Genomic DNA, 24,408 nt, shown 5'->3' with positions numbered 1-24,408 from the left:
TAGGCACAAGGGTCCTGTCCGATCACGCCCCAATACTGCTGACTGGCTGGATCTTCGACCCCGACCCCCCACAGCAGCCTCGATGGGCTTTCTAAGACCCAATGCTGCACGACATGACGGTGCGAGACTCCATAACCAAAGCAATTCATAACTACTTCAAAGAGAACACGCCGGACCTCACCTACACAGCGACAAGGTGGGAAGACATGAAAGCAATGAACAGGGGGGAACTAATTGCACAGGCAGCGGCATATAAGAAAAGACGTGCCGATAGGAAGGAGCAGCTGGAAAAGGAAGTGACAAAGGCGGAGACACTCCACAATAACAAATGGTCACCTAAGGCAGCCAAGCTTCTGAGACTGGCTCGCACGAAACTAGAGGCTCACTTCACGGAGGATACTGCCCAGACCATGATCAGAACCAAACAGAGCTATTATGGAAACAGTAATAAAGCTAATACATTTCTGGTCAGCAAATTAGTGAAAACCCATCGGCGAAACCTCATCACCGCCCTAAGGGGCCCAGAAGGCTCAATCATATATCAAGAGGAGTTGAAATTAAAGGCGGCTACAGCTCATCTGGTCGACACGCTGACAGCCTCCCACGAGAACAATTTGTAGCATCCGCCAAACTCCCACGCTTATCATAAGTAGACAGGTCTTCTTTGGAGGGCCCTATTACAGCTGAGGACATCGAGGAAGTACACAAATCCCTGCAACCAATTGCCCCAGGCCCGACTGCTTCCCGCACACATTTTTTGAACTCTTCCATCCCCTCCTTCTGGGTCCGATGACGGAACTTTTCAACTCATTTCGAGACACAGGCACCATAACCCTTTCCATGCAGGAGTCCACTACGATCGTGCTCCTGAAACCCGGAAAAGACCCAAAAGAGCGTTTATCATACAGGCCTATATCTCTACTCAATGTAGATGCAAACGTTTACTCGAAGGTACTGGCGAACAGGCTGGCACTGGTCTTACCATCCATCATAGACCCGGGCCAAACAGGCTTTATCAGAGGAAGGAGCACAGGGGACAATATTCGTCCAGCCCTGAACCTCATCGAGGTGGCCACCCAGGATCGGCAGGAACTAGCGGTCCTAACCTTGGACACTACCAAAACCTTAGATAAGGTGGACTGGCACTTCATGCGACTCACGCTGGAAGCCTAACAGTTTGGCCATACATTCCGCAGGATGCTGCTAGCCAACTACCAGGCCACTAAGACATCTCTGAGAATGAACCAAAAACACTGAGTACCGATCTCACTCTCGTGTGGGACGAGACAGGGATGCCCGCTCTCCCCACTGATCTTCACCCTCATGATGGAACCGTTTGCCCAGAGAATTTGCTTGAGTGATAGAATAGCTGTGATGAACATAAAGGGTGAGCAATTCAAGATTTCTCTTTACGCGGATGACGTCATGATTTTCATCACCAACTGTCAATGATCTCTCCCTGCCGCCCTTGAGGAACTGAAAGCCTTTGAGCAGGGAGCAGGGTTTGCGGTAAACTACTTTAAATCGGAGGCACTGGGAGTGAACTTAGAGACAGACTGCATGGCAACCCTCCAAAGCAGTGCCCCCTGAAATGGAGCACCACATCCTCATCCTACCCCGGGGCACACATTACGGCAGACCCGAAACAGCTGAATGCTGCAAATTCACCCCCCTTGTTCAAGGAGCTGGAGGCCGATCTGAAGCGATGGGAGGGTCAGGAAATCTCCCTGCTAGGCAGAGTCACAGCATGTAAGAAGAATCTCTGCCTCGGTTTCTATACCTCTGCTCTATCCTGCCGATCCTCCTCCCGAGACAACCCCTAGAGAAACTTCAAAAGAAACTCTTGAAATTCGTCTGGAAAGGGGGTAGAGCAAGAATCCTGTTGAAAGTCAAGACTGGAGCGGCCAAATGGGGGGCATGGGTCTTCCCAACCTCTCGAATTACTACATAGCGGCTCAACTGATGAACACTACGGCCTGGGTGGACCAGACAAACCCCCTGAAATGGACACGAATTGAACAGGCTAAATGTCCAGTGCAGCTGAACTCTCTACTCCATACCCCAGGCACGACCTGCAGTTGATGGCTGACAATCCTATCATCCACCAGGACCACTTTAGGCACATGGGCATGGGTCCTGAGCTGGAAGAAAATACCCAGGAGCCTAGGCCTTCTCTCCCCTATTCTCCGGAACCCAGACTTTTCCCCGGGGATGGTCACAGCAAACTTCAGCAGTTGGAGCAGGGGGGGTCTGCGGACTCTCTCACAGATGTTCGATAATGGCTCCCCACTCTCCTTTGAAGAATGCAAGAGCCGCTTCCACCTGGACAAAACGGAGAGGTTTACCTATGCCCAGATTAGGCACTGGATCACGTAGCCGGTGGTCCAACAGGGGGCCACAAAGGACCTTCACTCCCTTGAACATGCGCTACAGGAAGGCCCCCGTTGGGGGTTGAATTCCAAACTCTACAGACTGCTGCAGGAAGACATGCTGACGACCAAATTGAGGTACATGGTCAAATGCGAGACAGACCTAGGGCATCCCATTGAGGACCAAACATGGGTGGATATTTGGATAAGGAGGAACTCTGCCTCAAGATGCGTCACTAACAAAGAATGTGCACCGAAACTCCTCCACCGATGGTACTACTCTCCGGAGCATCTGCGCCATTTCCAAACGCCCATAGAGCCGAACTGTTGGAGGCAATGTGGCGCACAGGGACCTTTTTCCATATGTGGTGGGGGTGCCCAAAAGTGCGGACCTTCTGGGAAGAGATCATATGCATCATTGAGGATATAACCCGTTGCATGCTGCCCATGGACCCGGAGGTGATTCTACTGGGAGTGGCAAGATCAGAGTACTACCACAAAGCAGGTAATACCGCCAAACTGCTCACGCAGTTTCTGCTGGCGGCTAAGAGAACCGTGACAAACAAATGGAAAACGCATGAAGGCCCCCTGGGGCCCTTATGGTGGATAAATGTCTGGGAGATCCTGGTGGCTGAAAAAGTCACAGCAGCAAAGGAAGGAGCATTACACCGCTTCACTAACTGCTGGATCCCTGTCCTAGAATACCATCACCAGTTCCCGGCATTAACCTTTCAGCTGCAGATGATGAAAAGGTTCCTATGGGCTTAGAGAGCCGTGCCCCGCCCACCAGCGGAGATGGATGCACAAACTCTAAAGACCCGGGGGGGCTCAGAAAGGGTTCATGGGAGGAGGATTGGTTAATGTAATTTATGCTGCTATGTATCAGGGACTCTGTTATCTCTTGTGCTTACCTGTTTGTATATGCTGCCACCAGAAATAAATAAAGTTGTTAAAAAAATAAAAAAACACAGCCTTTATTGCCAACACTGAACAAATGTTTTGTGCGGTACATGGTGGAGGGACGATGGGGTCAGCCACCAACCTCTTGGGTACACCAGTTATAGCCAGCACTTCGGAGGGGGTACCCCGCAGCTGGAAAGCGGGGGCCAGTAACCTGTGCCCCATGGAGGGCAGGATAAGGAGAGGGATAGGGCAGTGGCTGGCTGTCAGAGACTCAGCCAGTTGTTGGGGTAATAGAAATAGAACACCCGCTCCTCCCCCACCCCTCTTCAGACACCTGGAGCCAGGTGGGATGAGGGGCTGGGGGGAAGCCACACCTCTGTGCAGGAGTAAGGAAGTGCTAAGCACCCAAGGGAAGGCGAAGCAGGAAACTCCCAGGTAGGAACAAAGGGGCACCCCAAGGTGCCAAAATGCCATTGGTGCTAGCCTGCCTGTGGGATGAACACAGCCCCACACAGGCAGACAAAGGACTGGGCTGGTCACTGGCCAATATAAGGAGCTGCATGAGCAGCAGAAAAGCACAATCAGTTTGGGACTTCACACGGAGCACTAAACAAGTATACTGCTTACACAGTGTATTTTTTCTTCTCCCAAGGACCCTCCCACCCTACAAAAAAGAAGAGAAAGGAAAGGAAGAAGGTAACAGGGCAAAGTACGGGGCCCACAGAGTTGCCGGACCAAGAAGGCGGCACAGGCCTGAGGCCGTAACCTCTGGACCTCTGGCCAAAATTACACATTTCGTATTGTTATTATGATTATGATTGTTTGGTGTTTTTTATTACATAATGATGTGCAATAAAAATCCACGGACTTTATTACGAACACTCAACAAATGTTTTGTGTGGTACATGGGGGATGATGGGGTCAGCCACCAACCTCTTGCGTACACCGGTTATAACAGGCAGACGGTTGGAGGGATGTATTGCCCTGACATTTGTGATGCTATTTTGCATGCTGTACACTATGCAAACAGTCAGGAAAGATATTACAAAACGGGGATTTAAAAGTGTTTTGTTTTGGTTTCTCGAGACTAATTGCATGCACTAGCTTGATGGAATGAGCCATTTAACAGACAGAACACACGTGGTTATTTTAAACTCTTTCCGGTGCAAGCCACATCCAATCTGCTTTCTGCGGCATAGAGTGCATTCTCCTGCTGCCCAAATCATCAGGGGAGAGAAAGGATCCCCAACAAGGATGACCATATGCAAGCTAACTACCGGGCTCCTCTCGCTGGGAGGCGCAACAGTCAGAGACGTCTCAATGGGAGGGCAAACAGGGCTTGTGCCCCAGGCCCCCATCCTGGAGGCCATGGAAGGGGGCCCCAGGGATCCTGGAGCAGGGGCCCGTGCCACGTGTTAATTTGCTGGTTGGGCTGGCTGGGATGGCCACAACATGATGTGCTGAGACAGTGAAAGTGTGAGACACAACACGTGCCTACAGCAGGAGGCAGGCACATGGTGGGCACGGCTGAGCTTCACAAACTCCTCCGTTGACTTTAAAGTTCAAGCAACGTAATTGAGCAAGTCAGATTCTGCTGCTCTGTGCTCTGCCAGTGCCCTCACCCCCACACCCACCGGCATTTCAATTACAGATATGTGCACGTGGTCACTCTATTGCCAGATTGTCTGGCTTCAACCAAACACATTTTGTTTTCTGACAGGAAAAAAACAATTGTGATTGATGGGGCTCCTGTGGCCCTGCTCTGACTCACAATACATCAACCAATGAGGAATCAAAAGTCTGTTGCCATGCATGCAGCAGCTTCTGTGAGCCAATGGTATTTGATTGATTCAAATTTGTGGGCGTGTCTTCTTCAAGGCTCTTCTGCGTGCAACAATCAAGCTCTGCACGAGGCTCCATGTGCTGCTCTTCTCAAGGCCTATCAAGGTTTCTTCACCTTACCTACCCGGGCCCTCACCTAACTGGCCATGCCCCCCCCCCGCCCCATTGCACCTCAGGCCCTGTCTAGGGGAAGTCCTGAACTCAGAGGCTCAGTGCTGTGCTGCCAGCAGCGCACGGCACCAGTATGTAGTAATTTGCTTTATTTTCTTCTTCTGCGCACTGTTCAGGAGCAGCAGTGAATTGGATTGGGACTAGCCCACATTAATCCCTGTTTGATCTGCAGCCGATTTCTGCAATAACGTAATGTCACATTTATTGTTGGCCGCATTAAACAGATTCTCCGAATCTGCCCCCCTGATTCCATGTAATGCTTTCACTCTGACCCACATGAGAGTGTGGCCCTGGGTTAAGATAGATACTGGAAAATGCAAAAAAGAAAAAAAGAAATTGCACACCCTATATTATAAATTAGTTGTTAGTCTCTGTTAAAGAATTTCAAAGCTCCAATGGCTTGTTCAGTCGTTAAATACTCTTTAGGGGTGCGGGGGAGAAAACCAACAACCTCGTTATCAAAGGTCAGTAATATAATGAAAAAAACATGGAATTCCTATTAATAATAGGAACTCCCGTCCCCTGCACACCTCTTGATATTGGAAACAAGATCCAACCAAAATTTAAATAAATGTCATCATTTTCACTAGTTTATGTTTTTGGAACAGCTAAATTCGTAAATCATTTTGTTTTGTAATTCTTAATTAGAAAGCAAGTTTCAATAGACACAGTATTCTACAAAAATTATTATTTTATCCACATGATATTTTTAATGCTTATTTTCAACAAACATCAGAGTTCAGTTCACTTATGGTTACATAAAATACAAAACATTCTTGATAAGGAGCTCTACGCGTTTCGAGAGTATGCCTCTCTTCTTCAGGAGCAATAACTATTTCATTAAACACTGTATTTCCTAATAATGATAATTCAGCAATCCTCTAAATAAATATAAATTTCAACAAATAATTTCTCTTCCAAACACAAGACAACAGTGTTTTTCTTTTCTTTAGGACTTCAATTGTCCATTTTGATGTGGAATGATGGAAACGTCATCTTATGAAACAGTCTCATATGTTCTTAAAATAATAATAGTAATATGTGTATTAGATAATGGTTAGATCAAATCGTCACTATGGTTTTAGAAGGATAAGTATCCTTGTTTGTACCTGAGTATTGTTGTCTAGTCCTGTGTGTTTCCAGATTCTGTAATACACCGTGTGTCGACGTGTTTATCCACCGTAATGCCTAGTCAGCTTACATTTTATATAAGGTATAATAATATGTGTCAGGCTATAAAAACGTTTTTCCAATTCTACAAATTTAGATTCAAAAGTCAGTGTGTTACCTGTGTGTTGCTGCAGTATCGGGTAATAGCGATGTTAACAATCACAGCACAGAAGTCAATTCCCGTTGGTTCTCGAAAAATCTACACGTAGAATAACGAGTGTAAATGTTTTGAATGATCAACCACGTATTACTCATTTTGAGATGCTGGTCCATCCGCATTCTTACCTATGTCAGTGATTTCCTCGCCTCAAAAGATATATCAATGATTTCCTCGCCTCAAAAGATTTGTCCTACAGCTTTCTCACGGGTAACACGGTTCACTCGCTATCTATGATTATTTAAAGTCATGTGACGTGTGATTTACTGTCATGTGACATATGATCTCTGTTACGTGATGTCCTAGACTTCTGGAACTTGTAGTACCCACGGACCACCAAGAAGAGGAAGTAAAAGCACAGATCCACCAAGTGACGTATCAAGTGAGGGAAGAGAACCAATATCTACACAACCATTACCATCAACATCAGGAGTCACCCCGACAGGAACAACTCAAACACCCCAAATTGAAGAAGTCCAACCAGACGCTCCTAATTTTTTAGAAGATGGCGAGCACGAAGAGGAAGGAAGAAAGCTAAGGAGCAAAAAGAAAACCCCAACCTGATCATAAATATTTCGACCAAAGTTTTCAATAAACAACAACTGGACCTGCTCAGTTCAGGTTTATCCTTTGTACCAACAAATCAAACACATCTGTTTAATGAGGAAGTGGACTTATTTAAACTAATAAGGAAAATGAAATTGAAATTATTTTTTGATTCTATACCACCAATGCAAGAGAGATCAACATCATTTGACACATTAGAAATGAAGCCTAAAAGTAATTTCATCCCTAATGTTAGAAATTCGACCCTGGATTTGTTCGAGATAAAAATGAAGAAAGATCTGAGGTCCATGAAATTTGCAGAAGTTAGACAACAAAATCTTCGGAAACATCAACACAGAATACTTCAAGAATTAGCAAACGACAGGACGATCGAGATTAAACCAGCTGACAAGGGGGGGAGGGGCGCAATAGTTATAATGGATGCTGACTTATATAAACAAGGCTGCCTGTCCTTACTCGAAGATACTAACACCTACCTGATTCTTGAGCATGATCCAACAAAAGAGATCCAACGTATGATTGAAGAAGTGGTGAATGAAGCAGCAGAAGAAAAGTGGATCACAGAGAAAACCAAGGATTTTCTATTGAATAAAAATCAAATTCTTCCGGTATTCTACGGATTACCTAAAGTTCACAAAAATCTAACAAATCCTCCATTCAGGACGATTGTGGCAGCGACCGAAAGTGTTTTTGATCCACTGTCTAGGTACCTGGATAAGTTACTTCAACCAATTATTCAACCAACATCAACTTATCTAAGAGATACCACTCACCTATTGAATATTTTAAACACTTTAGATCAAGTTGAAGAGAACTGGATACTGTTCACACTTGACGTACAATCTTTGTACACTTCAATCCCGCATGAAGAAGGACTGGAAGCTCTAGAATGGCTGTTACTTCAACAAGAATTTTTTCCATCCAATTAAACTTTTGCTATTCAACTTGCCAAGATGATTCTTTACAACAATTACTTTAGATTTCAAGGTCAATATTATTTACAGATATCAGGAACTTCAATGGGGCCATGGTCCCGGCATATGCAAATACTTTTATGTTTTATTTTGAAACTCAGCGTGTTCTAGAAAATCCAAGATGGTCAGACAAACTGATAATGTGGCGACGTTATATTGATGACGTTTTTGCAATATGGAGAGGCACAAAAGAAGAATTGGGAAGTTTCATTGTATACCTGAATTCATGTAACAGCCGTATTAAGTTTACCCTTGAAATTGGAACACTTTTCCTAGATACAAAGATCTACCCAGAAAATGGGAAATTGCAAACAACGGTTTACAGGAAACCCACTGATGTGAATAACAGTCTATTCTTCATGAGTCATCACCCTCAACACCTGAAAAACAATTTACCTCTAAGCCAATTGCAAAGAATCAAACGGATTGTCTCAAATCAAAATACATATGCGGAAGCAGAGAGAGAATTGATTCTACGATTTGAAGAGAGAGGACCCCAGAAAAAATTCTAACAGAAGCTAAAGAGAAGTGCCAATTAAAAAACAGATCAGATCTTCTGATTCAAAAAACTAAACAAGACAAGGATAATCCTCCACTGATCTACCTGTCACAATACTCCACAAAAAGTACACAAATTAAAAGGATATTGCATAAAAATTGGAAAATTACTAGATTGGACCCACAACTCTGTACTTTGTTCCCAAAACCACCGCTAATGGCCTACACAAGAGGAAGAAATTTACGGGACTCATTGGTAAAGGCATAGAGAATAAGTGCAACACAACAACGGTTATTGTTGAAACCAGAAAAAGGAACATTTCTATGTTTAAACAATGTCCAAAAAGGTCCATTAATCAGACATCCATACACAGGTCAGAAGATCAACTTACAACACTTTGCCACCTGCGATAACAAATGTGTAATATATGGACTAATTTGCCCATGTGGCAAATATTACGTTGGCCAGACGCTGAGACGAGTGAAAGACCGCATCTCGGAACATAAGTCTAACATAAGAACAGGAAATTTGAAGTCACCGGTTATAAGACATTTTGGAGATCACAAACATACAATTTCACAACTCAAATTTGTTGTTCCTGAAATCATTACACGACCAGCCAGAGGAGGGAACCTATAACAAATCCTATACCGTAGAGAAATGTTCTGGGTACACAAACTAGATGCCTTAGAACCTAGAGGCATGAACGAAGAGTATTCTCTGACTGTATTCTTATGAAAAACAACAATGAAATAGTAAGATGACTAGCACGTATTGCTGTGGAAAACGTTGATTGATGTTCCCTTGAATTTTCCCTTGTTATCAATATTTGTTTTTTATACCTGCCTTTATATTAATTTTCATATTGTTGTATAAGCAATAATCAAGGTGAAATGATGTGGAATAATGGAAAGACAGCTTATTAAACTGCACATTGGTGAAACAAAATGAACAATTAATATATGTTCAGATACCATTCAGTATAAAAGACAATTCCCAGAATTCCACACCATCAGATGGAATACCTCTATATACACTATTAAATATAGATACCTCTTGACTACAAATAAACTCATGCCTGCAAGTGCTTGTAGACATATCCACTCGTTGAACATTACTATTCCCAACAGATAGATGTTTTTAACCACACGAGTTTACTGTGGGACAAAGTGTGCGACAAAGTGAGAGATTGAAATGTCTTTGTAGGTCCGTGGGCGCTACAACTTCCAGAAGTCTAGGACATCACATAACAGAGATCATATGTCACATGACAGTAAATCACACATCACATGACTTTAAATAATCATAGATAGCGAGTGAACCGTGTTACCCGTGAGAAAGCTGTAGGACAAATCTTTTGAGGCGAGGAAATCACCGACATCGGTAAGAATGCGGATGGACCAGAATCTAAAAATGAGTAATACGTAGTTGATCATTCAAAACATTTACACTCGTTATTCTTCGTGTAGATTTTTCAAGAACCAACGGGAATTTCACTTCTGTGCTGTGATTGTTAACATCGCTATTACCCGATACAGCAGCAACACACAGGTAACACACTGACTTTTGAATCTAAATTTGTAGAATTGGAAAAGCGTTTTTATAGCCTGACACATATTATTATACCTTATATAGAATGTAAGCTGACTAGGCATTACGGTGGATAAACATGTTGACACACAGTGTATTACAGAATCTGGAAACACACAGGACTAGACAATAATACTCAGGTAGGAACAAGGATACTTATCCTTCTAACACCATAGTGACGATTTGATCTAACCATTATCTAATACACATATCACTATTATTATTTTCTGAACATATGAGAACTTTTTCATAAGATGACGTTTCCATCATTCCACATTGAAATGGACAATTGAAGACCTAAAGAAAAGAAAAACACTGTTGTTTTGTGTTTGGAAGAAAAATTATTTGTTGAAATGTATATTTATTTAGAGGATTGCTGAATTATCATTATTAGGAAATACAGTGTTTAATGAAATAGTTATTGCTCCTGAAGAAGAGAGGCATACTCTCGAAACGCGTAGAGCTCCTTATCAAGAATGTTTTGTATTTTATGTAACCATGAGTGAACTGAACTCTGATGTTTGTTGAAAATAAGCACTAAAAATATCATGTGGATAAAATAATATTTTTTGTAGAATACTGCGTCTATTGAAACTTGCTTTCTAATGAAGAATTACAAAACAAAATTATTTACGAATTTAGCTGTTCCAAAAACATAAACTAGTGAAAATGATGACATTTATTTAAATTTTGGTTGGATCTTGTTTCCAATATCAAGAGGTGTGCAGGGGACAAGAGTTCCTATTATTAATAGGAATTCCATGTTTTTTTCATTTATTTTTTTCATTTATTTTCATTAAGATAGATACTGCCCATGCCGACGGCCATGAACAGAACAGAACATATGCTGGCCTGTCATCTGTGTGAAATGAACACGGACGTGGATCTTCGTTAGATTGCAACAGACAATATTGTTCAGTGGCCTCTGAGTTCTGACTTTTTAAAATTGCTTTTATAGAGACTGTTATACTTGATTTTGTAATAAGTATGAACACATGATTTCCAGTTCTACAATCACAACTTGTTCAAACGTTTCTCTGAGGTTGTAAGCAGCGGATGCTGCTCTAAATAAGCACACAGGAGCCAGCGTATTCAAACACGTCTTCTTTATTTCTCAACCGTTCCCAACTGAAAACCCCTCCCTTTCCCCTTTCGTATTGGAACGTCACTTCCTGTGTGACATTCCGTCTCCCTGGAGGCTGCCTTAAAGGGACAGCCTGCGGCAACAACACCCCCGGACAAATGTCCTTACAACACCTTTGGGGTCAACCACTATTGGATGGCTTGGCTGACGTCGAACCTGTGGTTCGAGGGGGACCCATTCCTCATCATGAATGTCAACATAGTCTGGATCCGGATCGATGGATGGTGGCCTTTCCTCCGCTCCTCTCGTGACGTGCTTGAACAGTGAGCTGTTCCGTGTCACCTCTTTTCCATCGTTCACTGCCGTTACCATCATCCCTTTTACAGCAACGACATGCAGCAGCTCTGGTGAGAACTGGGGGTCGGTCTTTTTGTGTACAGCTTGTTGCACTCATACCTCATCTCCTATTTGGAAGTCTTTGGTTTGTGCTTTCCTTCATTCATCGGTCTGTTCTCTCGCCTTCCCTTTCCTTTCTTCGTCTCTTTGGATGACTTCTTGATCTGGTTCAGGCCTTGACGCAGGGTTGTTGATGACTCTAGTTCTGACTTGATATTTGACCATGAGTTCAGCTGGGGATTTGTTGGTTGCTTCGTGGGGTGTGTTTCGATAGTCTCTCAACATACTGCACAAAGCTTGATGCGGATTGGTCCCTTCGACACGTGCTCTTTGCATGGTCTTTATGATGGATGCCATGAACCTTTCTGCCATGCCATTGGCCTGAGGCCACCTTGGGGTGAGTCTTTGGTGTCGGAATCCCATGTGTTTTGCGAACACTCCAAACTCGTGTCCGCTGAAAGGCGGACCATTGTCCGACTTTATCACGTCCGGATCTCCCACTCACTGATGACCTCGTCGAACGTGGCCGCCACATGTGCAAACGCGATAGACTTCACTCGTTTCATGATGGGGAATCTGGAGTGCTCATCAATCAGCAGTAGTAGGTAGTCTCCTGATTCTAATGGTCCATAAAAGTCTGTCGCTACCCGTTACCACGGGCGATCTTGGATGGTGGTTACTCTGAGTGGCACCGGGGGTTCTGGTTTCGCTGTGCATTGACAGGCTGTGCAGTTCCTTACCCATCGGTCGACCATATCGTCCTTGAAGGGGAACCACACGTGGCATCGTAACTGTCTTTTGGCATTTCCAGCGCCTCTATGGCCTTCATGAGCAGTTTTGATTACATCTGCTCTTAGTGTATTCGGAATGACTAGTTTGCACCCCCTGAGTAGAATGGAGTTGTCCTGAACTGCTAACTCGGTGTGCACTCTGGCGAGTCTCTCAAGTTCATTTCAACTTGCTCCGGGATGTCTTTGGACCGCTCTCCGAAAATCTTTCCATTTTATTGTTTTCCATCAAGCTGATGGCCAGGGCCATTGATGGGTCTGCTGCTGAGGCAGCTGCGACGGTTTTGATGGAGATGGCAGGGGGTAGAGCGTTGACATTGATGCAACTGATCTATTCATAGTCTCCGGACCTTGGAGTAGGGACGCCGACCGGGTGGCGTGATAGGTAGTCCGCCAGGTTGTTCTCACCCCCCCGGTCTGTGGATGATCTCGAAATTGTATTCCTGCAGACGGATTCCCCACCATTCAATTCTAAGGGGCATCTTCGTTTGTGGGTTTCCGAAGAGGGATAAGAGAGCTTGATGATTGGTTATGAGGGTGAATTTCTTCCCAATGATAAAATGATGAAAGTGTTTGCAAGCCCAGACGGCTGCTAGGCTTTCTTTCTCTGCCTGAGAGTAGGCTGATTCCGGGGAGCCAAGGCCCTACTGGCATAGGCAACCACATGTCTTGGATGTGTATCTTGTCCACTGGTTTGGGCGAGGATTGCCCATAGGCCCATATGGCTGGCATCAATGACGATTTCCGTGTGCCATTCAGGGTCAAAATATGCAAGTTTCCTGGCTTTCACGAGGGATTGTTTGATGTTGTCAAAAGCAGCTTGGCACTCATCGGTCCACTGGAATGGGACATCTTTTTGTAGTAGGCGTCTTAGGGGTTCGGTAATGGTCGCAAATTGTGGTATGTATCGAGCACAGTATCCTGCCATGCCCAGGAAGGATCTGATATCTGCCGCTTGACTGGGTTTCTCAAGATGGGTGATGGTTGAGACTTTGTCAGGGTCAGGGGTCATCCCTTCAGCTGAAAAAATGTGTCAGAAGAACTTGAGTTTAGCTTTGCTGAACAGACATTTCTCAATGTTGAGGGTTAGCCCAGCCCCTTGTACCGCGATGCAGGCGGCTCGAAGAGCGTCATCATGTTCGCGACGGGTTTTCCCAAACACAAGAATATCATCGCTATAATTTAGGATGCCTTTTATTGGCCGTATAATTTGCCGTATGGTTTCGTGAAATATTTCCGCGGCTGAGGAGATCCCAAAATGTAGTCTTTTGTAGCGGAATAGCCCTTCATGGGAGGCGAACGTGGTGATTGGCTGGGAATCTGGGTGAAGTATGAGCTGGTGGTAACCTTGATTGAGGTCTTATTTCGAGAAAAGTACTGCTTTGTTTAGCTGGACAATCATGTCTTCAATTTGTGGGCCCGGGTGCCGTTCTCGTTGTATGGCGGTGTTGGCTACTCTCATATCTACACACAGTCTGAGACGCCCACCTTCCTTCGGGACAATTACGAGTGGCGATACCCATGGTGTTGGGCCGGTGGCTGGTTCAATAATGTAATTGCGCAGCAGTTGGTTGAGTTCCTTTGAGACTGTTTCTTGCAAGTCAAACCAGATTGTGCGGGTGTTGCGGGACTGGGCGGACTTCTGGGACTATGTGCAGCTTGACCGGTGGGCCTTTCAATCTGCCTAGGCCATGACAAATATCCGGGAATTCTTTTAGTATTTTCTCTTTTGTGATGATGGTGGTGTTATGGGATCTTTGGTCCATGTAATATATTTGAGCCAGCTTCAGGGTTTGGGGTTCAGCTGAGCTGATGAAGTCACAGTCTTGCACACGTATGTTAATCAGACCTAGGTGTGAAGCCGTTTTGTAGCTCAGTAGGCAGCGCCCTTTCATGGGGCTTCTGATAGCATGAATGACGGTGGTGGTAGTTTGGTCGCCGAAGGTGAGGCGTCTTTTGAATGATCCTACGCTGCACAGAGGTGTGTCAGCACCCCATTGATATATTTTGGAAGTTGTTGTGGTTGGTGTAGGTTTTCTGTGGAGTAATTGGAATTCTTTCTCGCCCATGATGTTTACCATCGCCCCAGAGTCAATTGGGAAGCAGAATTGTTGGTTGCAGATGTCTACTTGTATCCTGGGCGCTTCACGTGCCACTTCTTCATCCATGATGAGATTTACGAATTCGTCTTGATAGTGTGGGTCATATTTGTCTCCTTCATAGACTGGGTAGCTTTGCGGCGCTGCATATAAGACTTGTCTTGGCGGTGGTGGTCCGTCGTACTCATCCCACAGCTGTGCGTTGAGTTCCGGAGTCTCATATTGTTGATAATCATCTTCTGGATATACTTCTTCCAACACTCTCACGTACCTCCGTGGTCCCTATTGGTATGGGCGAGTTTGGTATGTCAGATTAGGTGCAGGTCGCTTTTATGACCTGTATGATGGAGTTGTGGTCATGCGAGGCGTGTGAAAAGGTCACCCATCTCTGCATAAAATTTAGAAGTGTCCTTCTCTGCCACAATTTCCACACTTTTGAATGAGGGCAAGACATGAGCCTGCGTGAGGGAATGTCATTCCGCAGCTGTAGCATTGTCTCTGCATTCATGGGGTGGATATGCCGCTCGAGCCACTGGTCCTTTCACCGCTCCTGACGTTGCATGCCTGGACTGCTGCTATGTCGTCTCTTCTGTCTTGCTTGGTGGCCGCAGTGTTAGACATGTGTGTGGCTTGCTTGTCAACTCTCTCTAGTATCCAGACCATCTCACTCACTTCCTCAATAGTGATAGGTTTTTTGAGTAGCTGTTTATTCAATGCCGGTGAGACACATCCTTCAATTACTCTCAAGCGGATGGCTTTGTCTAGTGAAACGCATCAAATTGGCAGTGTGCACCTTTTATCCGGAGTCTTGTGATGAACTCATCAACCGTTTCATCAGTGCGTTGCGTGCACTGATTAAATATGTATCTTTTGTAGTTCCTGTTGGGAGTGATGACAAGCCGTTTGTTTAAAGCTGTTATCAAACTTGCGAAGTCAGTGAGTTCTGATGGGGGAATGGTTTTGATTAGCGTTTTTATTTCTGTGCCCGCCTTGTTAAGGAACATGCTGCGCAGGCGTGGGGATGTTTCTTCGCCCACCGGATCTTTGAAGTTATTGAAATCCTCAAGCCATTCCACCCATCTTGCCCCTTTGTCAGCCTGGGGTGTCTTGGAGAAAGGGGGGAGGGCATGTGCCATGCTGTCGCAGTTGACCTCGTGGTTGGTGCAGCTGGTGGTGTGCTTTGGCCTGCTTGGTCAGCAGATGTGCCCATGATGGACTTGAGGAGGGACTTGGCATTCCTTGGGCGAATATGCTGTTTGGATTCCTTGTGTGGGCGGGCTCTGTACAGTCACAAGTCTCTAGGTGTTGTTGTGTAGAAGGTGTGACCCACCTGTGGGACTGTAGGATTTTGGATGTTGGTTGTGAAGCCTGTGCTGTGTTCATCACCGTGTTGTACAAGGTGCCTGCCCTGGTTGCTGTGGCAGCGATTTTTTGTTAGGGGGCCTTGGGTTGGTTGCAGGACGTGGCCTTGTGTCTCGTGTGTCCTTCTTGCACACTTTCTGTTTCTGTGCTATTTACCAACACAGTATTGCATTAGCAGTACGGTCTCACGTCGGAAACAATGCTACTGCTTGAATGCACAGCTATCCGAGTTCAACTCCCATCATTCGTGTGTTTGTCTGGTGCTTGCCGCGTGTGTTGATAATGCAGGTTTAATTTATGGGAAGGTGTTTTTGTCTGGTGATACGCGCCTCTCCTATGCTCTGACTGCTGCAGGCACCCTTGTGGAGATATGAATGGATGGGTGTTCTGTGTAACAGTGTATATCCATGCATGCACAGTGTGTGTTTTTGATGTTGGGTGTTTTAAAGGGTTGATCTGCAATTCATATTTAGTGTGGGGTGTGAGGCATCAGACCTGCCCGGGTTTGTTTAAATTTGGGTTGTTCCCTCTATGCATGCGCTATGTTCAGCAATGTGTGTGTGCACCTTTCCATTAATATTACTTTTCACACGTGCCCAATTGTGTTCTGTGTCTTCTATGCATGCATACTTGCTCTATTTACTTTGTCGGTGAGCGCAGGTGTTTTGGTCTGGTTCCTTTCTATACTCTACTGTGGTGGCACCTATATTGTTGGGTACAGAGTATACAGTCAGTGCACACATCTAACCTCTTGGCTGTGGATGCATGCAGTCAGGATGTTGTTGGTTGCATGAGCGTTCATGTTATGTGCTTTTGGGTTTATGTCAAGAGTGGGTAAGAGCTCCTGTGAGTGCAGCAGATGTTTTTGTAGCAATGCAGTTTGTGTTGCAGATTGTGTATGGGTGTGTGTATACATGCGCACCACCGGACAGGCTGATGCATCCCCATCCCGTTGCTTTTATGCCATCTTTGAAAGGCCCATAAAAGTCATGTGCATCTCTGTCTCATGCCTCTACTTATTTCTCAATGGTTCTCACATTGTCTGCTGCAGTCCTGGTGGCTCGTGCGAACCCCACACAATTACCATCATGTGTAGTGCTCTAGTCCCCCCCCCCCGCCCTCATGCCCCATTTATTTTCACCCTCCTGTTCTGCCCTCAGCTCCTCTCCACACATCAATGCATGTCTCTGAATACCTGGCCATGCTCAGCCCTCCTCCTGCCGTGCACTTGTATTTTAGAATCTATCTTGTGTTCACTCACTGCTGCATGCACAGTTTGAAAAAATTGAATGTACGTTATGTCCCACTCCCAGTCATCAAATGTTCTATGACAGTGGGCAGCTGCAGCTGAGGAAGTTGCATTGTACATTTTGTTTGGAACTGGTCGCTATACTTCTAATCCTCCGAAATTCTTAACAACATACTGTGGTACTGCGAGACTTCTTACCCAGACACAGAAATATAATGCAGCCTCATTGTCAATATTTTAAGCCCTGGCACTTATTTCTATACAAATTAGGCACTGTTTACAATATATACATTTTAAAATCCTAAACAAATTTAGTTGAAATCGTCTTGTTTAATAAAAAAGAAAATATGAGATCTCAGTAACTTGTGATAAGGTATTAATTGTTCCTTTTCCTATTTCTGTTTGCTTTCAGGGGCAACTACCTAGGGGGATTGCTTAGAGGAGTATCTGTTGAATTTGACTCGAGATATGTAATCCCTTCATTTTTCATATAGGTTTCAGAGGGTTGGGTGGGCGACATGGATTTCGAGGGGGTGGGAGTAGTACATGAGTTTCGGAGGGGGGGCCAAGGCTGTCTGTGCCCCGGGCCCCAGAACCTCTGAAGATGGCACTGGCAACAGTGGCAGAAATGTGCAACCGTGCTGCTGTCAGCCTTTCTCGCCTTCTCCCTGCTCCAGCTAGGCGTGCCCCCCAGTGCCTCTACGATCCCACTATCCTGCTCATCTCTCTGCTCGCACAGCTGAAGGCGGCATGGCCTGGAAAGCACGGACGATCAATGGGCATGGGAAAGCACACCATGGTTCATTGCATACCCTAAACCGAGCTGCCTCTCCAGTCCTGCAGTGAAGGTCAGTAGGCCCGGAGAGGAAAGTATGGCTAGTTGAGTGTGGGAGTGCTCACTGTTTTCCTGCACCTGGCTGCTCTTTAATACAGTTGTGCGGGAGGGGAGTACAGCATCACTGCTTAGAAACAAAGCCAAAAACATTGGCTGTGCCAATGCTAGTTTCTCCTTGCTGCAAAAGTTATGCCTGTAACCGGTGTCCTTTCTAGCACAAACACCAACAAATGGTACGTGACTGGTTATCACTCCAGGGTGCACTTTCACAAATGTCTGCATTGTATGTGCTTCTTTTACAGGGGTGGAGTTTCCTAGTGTTTCTGAAAAGTTGTTTGCTCTTTATTATTTGATTAAATTTCCATATTTATTTAGAGAGAAAAAAAACAAATGACTCTGATTGATAATACTTCTTGCAGTTGCCGAAATACTTCCATTTGGATTATTGGGATGTCAATTAATTGTGCACATACATATAGGGTATGCACAGGAGAATATAAAAGGGATAACGTGCGCCCTATAGTACTCAAATCACAGAAGAGTTCTGTGACCTTCCTCTGTGATTTGCAAAATCATTTTGATGTACGGTCATTGATATTTCAGACTTAATAATGCATAAGCGGTCATCTCCTTTAATACCTTGATTCTTGCTTAATGTATTGTAAGAGGTCTTCCAGTTGGTGATACATATAATCAAAGTAGCATGAAATAAATTAAAATGAACTTCTAATGTGTTGCAGAAAAATAATTCAAGCACTTTAATAAAAGGCATCTAAAAACTGTTTGTTCCATGCTTTAAAATAAGCAATGACCAGTGGTGACTGGTTAATTATTTAATTGGAGGGGCATAAAGGGAAAAGTTATTCATTGTAGTGACTACTGGACTCCTAGTCTAGTGTCCCCTTTCCTTCATTCTTATGGAAGTTCACGCAGAACTGGGATGGGACCAAAGCCATAACCGAAGCAAGCCCAAGCATACTTCCCTTTAAGAATTCAGAAAGAGTGCAGAGGTAGACAAGGAGCAGGTACCACGCCCAGCTTTCTCACGGGTAACACGGTTCACTCGCTATCTATGATTATTTAAAGTCATGTGACGTGTGATTTACTGTCATGTGACATATGATCTCTGTTACGTGATGTCGTGATGTCCTAGACTTCTGGAAGTTGTAGTAACCACGGACCACCAAGAAGAGGAAGTAAAAGCACAGATCCATCAAGTGACGTATCAAGTGAGGGAAGAGAACCAATATCTACACAACCATTACCATCAACATCAGGAGTCACCCCGACAGGAACAACTCAAACACCCCAAATTGAAGAAGTCCAACCAGACACTCCTAATTTTTTAGAAGATGGGGAGCACGAAGAGGAAGGAAGAAAGCTAAGGAGCAAAAAGAAAACCCCAACCTGATGATAAATATTTCGACCAAACTTTTCAATAAACAACAACTGGACCTGCTCAGTTCAGGTTTATCCTTTGTACCAACAAATCAAACAAATCTGTTTAATGTGGAAGTGCACTTATTTAAACTAATAAGGAAAATGAAATTGAAATTATTTTTTGATTCTATACCACCAATGCAAGAGAGATCAACATCATTTGACACATTAGAAATGAAGACTAAAAGTATTTTCATCGCTAATTTTAGAAATTCGACCCTGGATTTGTTCGAGATAAAAATGAAGAAAGATCTGAGGTCCATGAAATTTGCAGAAGTTAGACAACAAAATCTTCGGAAACATCAACACAGAATACTTCAAGAATTAGCAAATGACAGGACAATCGAGATTAAACCAGCTGACAAGGGGGGGGGGGCGCAATAGTTATAATGGATGCTGACTTATATAAACAAGGCTGCCTGTCCTTACTCGAAGATACTAACACCTACCTGATTCTTGAGCATGATCCAACAAAAGAGATCCAACGTATGATTGAAGAAGTGGTGAATGAAGCAGCAGAAGAAAAGTGGATCACAGAGAAGACCAAGGATTTTCTAATGAATAAAAATCCAATTCTTCCGGTATTCTACGGATTACCTAAGGTTCACAAAAATCTAACAAATCCTCCATTCAGGCCGATTGTGGCAGCGACCGAAAGTGTTTTTGATCCACTGTCTAGGTACCTGGATAAGTTACTTCAACCAATTATTCAAGCAACATCAACTTATCTAAGAGATACCACTCACCTATTGAATATTATAAACACTTTAGATCAAGTTGAAGAGAACTGGATACTGTTCACACTTGACGTACAATCTTTGTACACATCAATCCCGCATGAAGAAGGACTGGAAGCTCTAGAATGGCTGTTACTTCAACAAGAATTTTTTCCATCCAATTAAACTTTTGCTATTCAACTTGCCAAGATGATTCTTTACAACAATTACTTTAGATTTCAAGGTCAATATTATTTACAGATATCAGGAACTTCAATGGGGCGATGGTCCCGGCATATGCAAATACTTTTATGTTTTATTTTGAAACTAAGCGTGTTCTAGAAAATCCAAGATGGCCAGACAAACTGATAATGTGGCAACGTTATATTGATGACGTTTTTGCAATATGGAGAGGAACAACAGAAGAATTGGGAAGTTTCATTGTATACCTGAATTCATGTAAGAGCCGTATTAAGTTTACCCTTGAAATTGGAACACTTTTCCTAGATACAAAGATCTACCCAGAAAATGGGAAATTGCAAACAACGGTTTACAGGAAACCCACTGATGTGAATAACAGTCTATTCTTCACGAGCCATCACCCTCAACACCTGAAAAACAATTTACCTCTAAGCCAATTGCAAAGAATCAAACGGATTGTCTCAAATGAAAATACATATGCGGAAGCAGAGAGAGAATTGATTCTACGATTTGAAGAGAGAGGACCCCCAGAAAAAATTCTAACAGAAGCTAAAGAGAAGTGCCGATTAAAAAAACAGATCAGATCTTCTGATTAAAAAAACTAAACAAGACAAGGATAATCCTCCACTGATCTACCTGTCACAATACTCCACAAAAAGTAAACAAATTAAAAGGATATTGCATAAAAATTGGAAAATTACTAGATTGGACCCACAACTCTGTACTTTGTTCCCAAAACCACCGCTAATGGCCTACACAAGAGGAAGAAATTTACGGGACTCATTGGTAAAGGCAGAGAGAATAAGTGCAACACAACAACGGTTATTGTTGAAACCAGAAAAAGGAACATTTCTATGTTTAAACAATGTCCAAAAAGGTCCATTAATCAGACATCCATACACAGGTCAGAAAATCAACTTACAACACTTTGCCACCTGCGATAACAAATATGTAATATATGGACTAATTTGCCCATGTGGCAAATATTACGTTGGCCAGACGCTGAGACGGGTGAAAGACCGCATCTCAGAACATAAGTCTAACATAAGAACAGGAAATTTGAAGTCACCGGTTACAAGACATTTTGGAGATCACAAACATACAATTTCACAACTCAAATTTGTTGTTCTTGAAATCATTACACGACCAGCCAGAGGAGGGAACCTACAACAAATCCTATCCCGTAGAGAAATGTTCTGGGTACACAAATTAGATGCCTTAGAACCTAGAGGCATGAACGAAGAGTATTCTCTGACTGTATTCTTATGAAAAACAACAATGAAATAGTAAGATGACTAGCACGTATTGCTGTGGAAAACGTTGATTGATGTTCCCTTGAATTTTCCCTTGTTATCAATATTTGTTTTTTATACCTGCCTTTATATTAATTTTCATATTGTTGTATAAGCAATAATCAAGGTGAAATGATGTGGAATAATGGAAAGACAGCTTATTAAACTGCACATTGGTGAAACAAAATGAACAATTAATATATGTTCAGATACCATTCAGTATAAAAGACAATGTCCAGAATTCCACACCATCAGATGGAATACCTCTATATACACTATTAGATATAGATACCTCTTGACTACAAATAAACTCATGCCTGCAAATGCTTGTAGACATATCCACTCGTTGAACATTACTATTCCCAACAGCTAGATGTTTTTAACCACATGAGTTTACTGTGGGACAAAGTGTGCGACAAAGTGAGAGATTGAAATGTCTTTGTAGGTCCGTGGGTGCTACAACTTCCAGAAGTCTAGGACATCACATAACAGAGATCATATGTCACATGACAGTAAATCACACATCACATGACTTTAAATAATCATAGCGAGTGAACCGTGTTACCCATGAGAAAGCTGTAGGACAAATCTTTTGAGGCGAGGAAATCATTGATATATCTTTTGAGGCAAGGAAATCACCGACATCGGTAAGAATGCGGATGGACCAGAATCTAAAAATGAGTAATACGTAGTTGATCATTCAAAACATTTACACTTGTTATTCTTCGTGTAGATTTTTCGAGAACCAACGGGAATTGACTTCTGTGCTGTGATTGTTAACATCGCTATTACCCGATACTGCAGCAACACACAGGTAACACACTGACTTTTGAATCTAAATTTGTAGAATTGGAAAAGCGTTTTTATAGCCTGACACATATTATTATACCTTATATAGAATGTAAGCTGACTAGGCATTACAGTGGATAAACATGTCGACACACAGTGTATTACAGAATCTGGAAACACACAGGACTAGACAACAATACTCAGGTAGGAACAAGGATACTTATTCTTCTAACACCATAGTGACGATTTGATCTAACCATTATCTAATACACATATCACTATTATTATTTTCTGAACATATGAGAACTGTTTCATAAGATGACATTTCCATCATTCCACATCGAAATGGACAATTGAAGTCCTAAAGAAAAGAAAAACACTGTTGTTTTGTGTTTGGAAGAAAAATTATTTGTTGAAATGTATATTTATTTAGAGGATTACTGAATTATCATTATTAGGAAATACTGTGTTTAATGAAATAGTTATTGCTCCTGAAGAAGAGGGGCATACTCTCGAAACGCGTAGAGCTCCTTATCAAGAATGTTTTGTATTTTATGTAACCATGAGTGAACTGAACTCTGATGTTTGTTGAAAATAAGCACTAAAAATATCATGTGGCTAAAATAATATTTTTTGTAGAATACTGTGTCTATTGAAACTTGCTTTCTAATTAAGAATTACAAAACAAAATTATTTACGAATTTAGCTGTTCCAAAAACATAAACTAGTGAAAATGATGACATTTATTTAAATTTTGGTTGGATCTTGTTTCCAATATCAAGAGGTGTGCAGGGGACGGGAGTTCCTATTATTAATAGGAATTTCATGTTTTTTTCATTTTTTTTTTTCATTTATTTTCATTAAGATAGATACTGCCCATGCCGACGGCCATGAACAGAACAGAACATATGCTGGCCTGTCATCTGTGTGAAATGAACACGGACGTGGATCTTCGTTAGATTGCAACAGACAATATTGTTCAGTGGCCTCTGAGTTCTGACTTTTTAAAATTGCTTTTATAGAGACAGTTTTACTTGATTTTGTAATAAGTATGAACACATGATTTCCAGTTCTACAATCACAACTTGTTCAAATGTTTCTCTGAGGTTGTTAGCAGCAGATGCTGCTCTAAATAAGCACACAGGAGCCAGCGTATTCAAACACGTCTTCTTTATTTCTCAACCGTTCCGAACTGAAAACCCCTCCCTTTCCCTTTCGTATTGGAACGTCACTTCCTGTGTGACATTCCGTCTCCCTGTAGGCTGCCTTAAAGGGACAGCCTGCGGCAACAACACCCCCGGACAAATGTCCTTACAACACCTTAACCTTAACTGTTTATCAAACGATTAGCATTCCTCTACGAACCTTGGAGGCTTCTTGATCGTCCTTTGGGGTCAACCACTATTGGTTGGCTTGGCTGACGTCGAACCTGTGGTTCGAGGGGGACCCATTCCTCATCATGAATGTCAACATAGTCTGAATCCGGATCGATGGATGGTGGCCTTTCCTCTGCTCCTCTCGTGACGTGCTTGAACAGTGAGCTGTTCCGTGTCACCTCTTTTCCATCGTTCACTGCCGTTACATCGTTCCTTTTACAGCAAAGACATGCAGCAGCTCTGGTGAGAACTGGGGGTCGGTCTTTTTGTGTACAGCTTGTTGCACCCATACCTCATCTCCTATTTGGAAGTCTTTGGTTTGTGCTTTCCTTCTTTCATCGGTCTTTTCTCTTGCCTTCCCTTTCCTTTCTTCGTCTCTTTGGATGACTTCTTGATCTGGTTCAGGCCTTGACGCAGGGTTGTTGACGACTCTAGTTCTGACTTGATATTTGACCATGAGTTCAGCTGGGGATTTGTTGGTTGCTTCGTGGGGTGTGTTTCGATAGTCTCTCAACATTCTGCACAAAGCTTGATGCGGA

The sequence above is a fragment of the Ambystoma mexicanum genome, chromosome 2q (genome assembly GCF_040938575.1).
Source record: "Ambystoma mexicanum isolate Mex_15411 chromosome 2q, UKY_AmexF1_1, whole genome shotgun sequence".
NCBI classification, from domain to species: domain Eukaryota; kingdom Metazoa; phylum Chordata; class Amphibia; order Caudata; family Ambystomatidae; genus Ambystoma; species Ambystoma mexicanum.
This window is presented reverse-complemented; position numbering follows the sequence as displayed.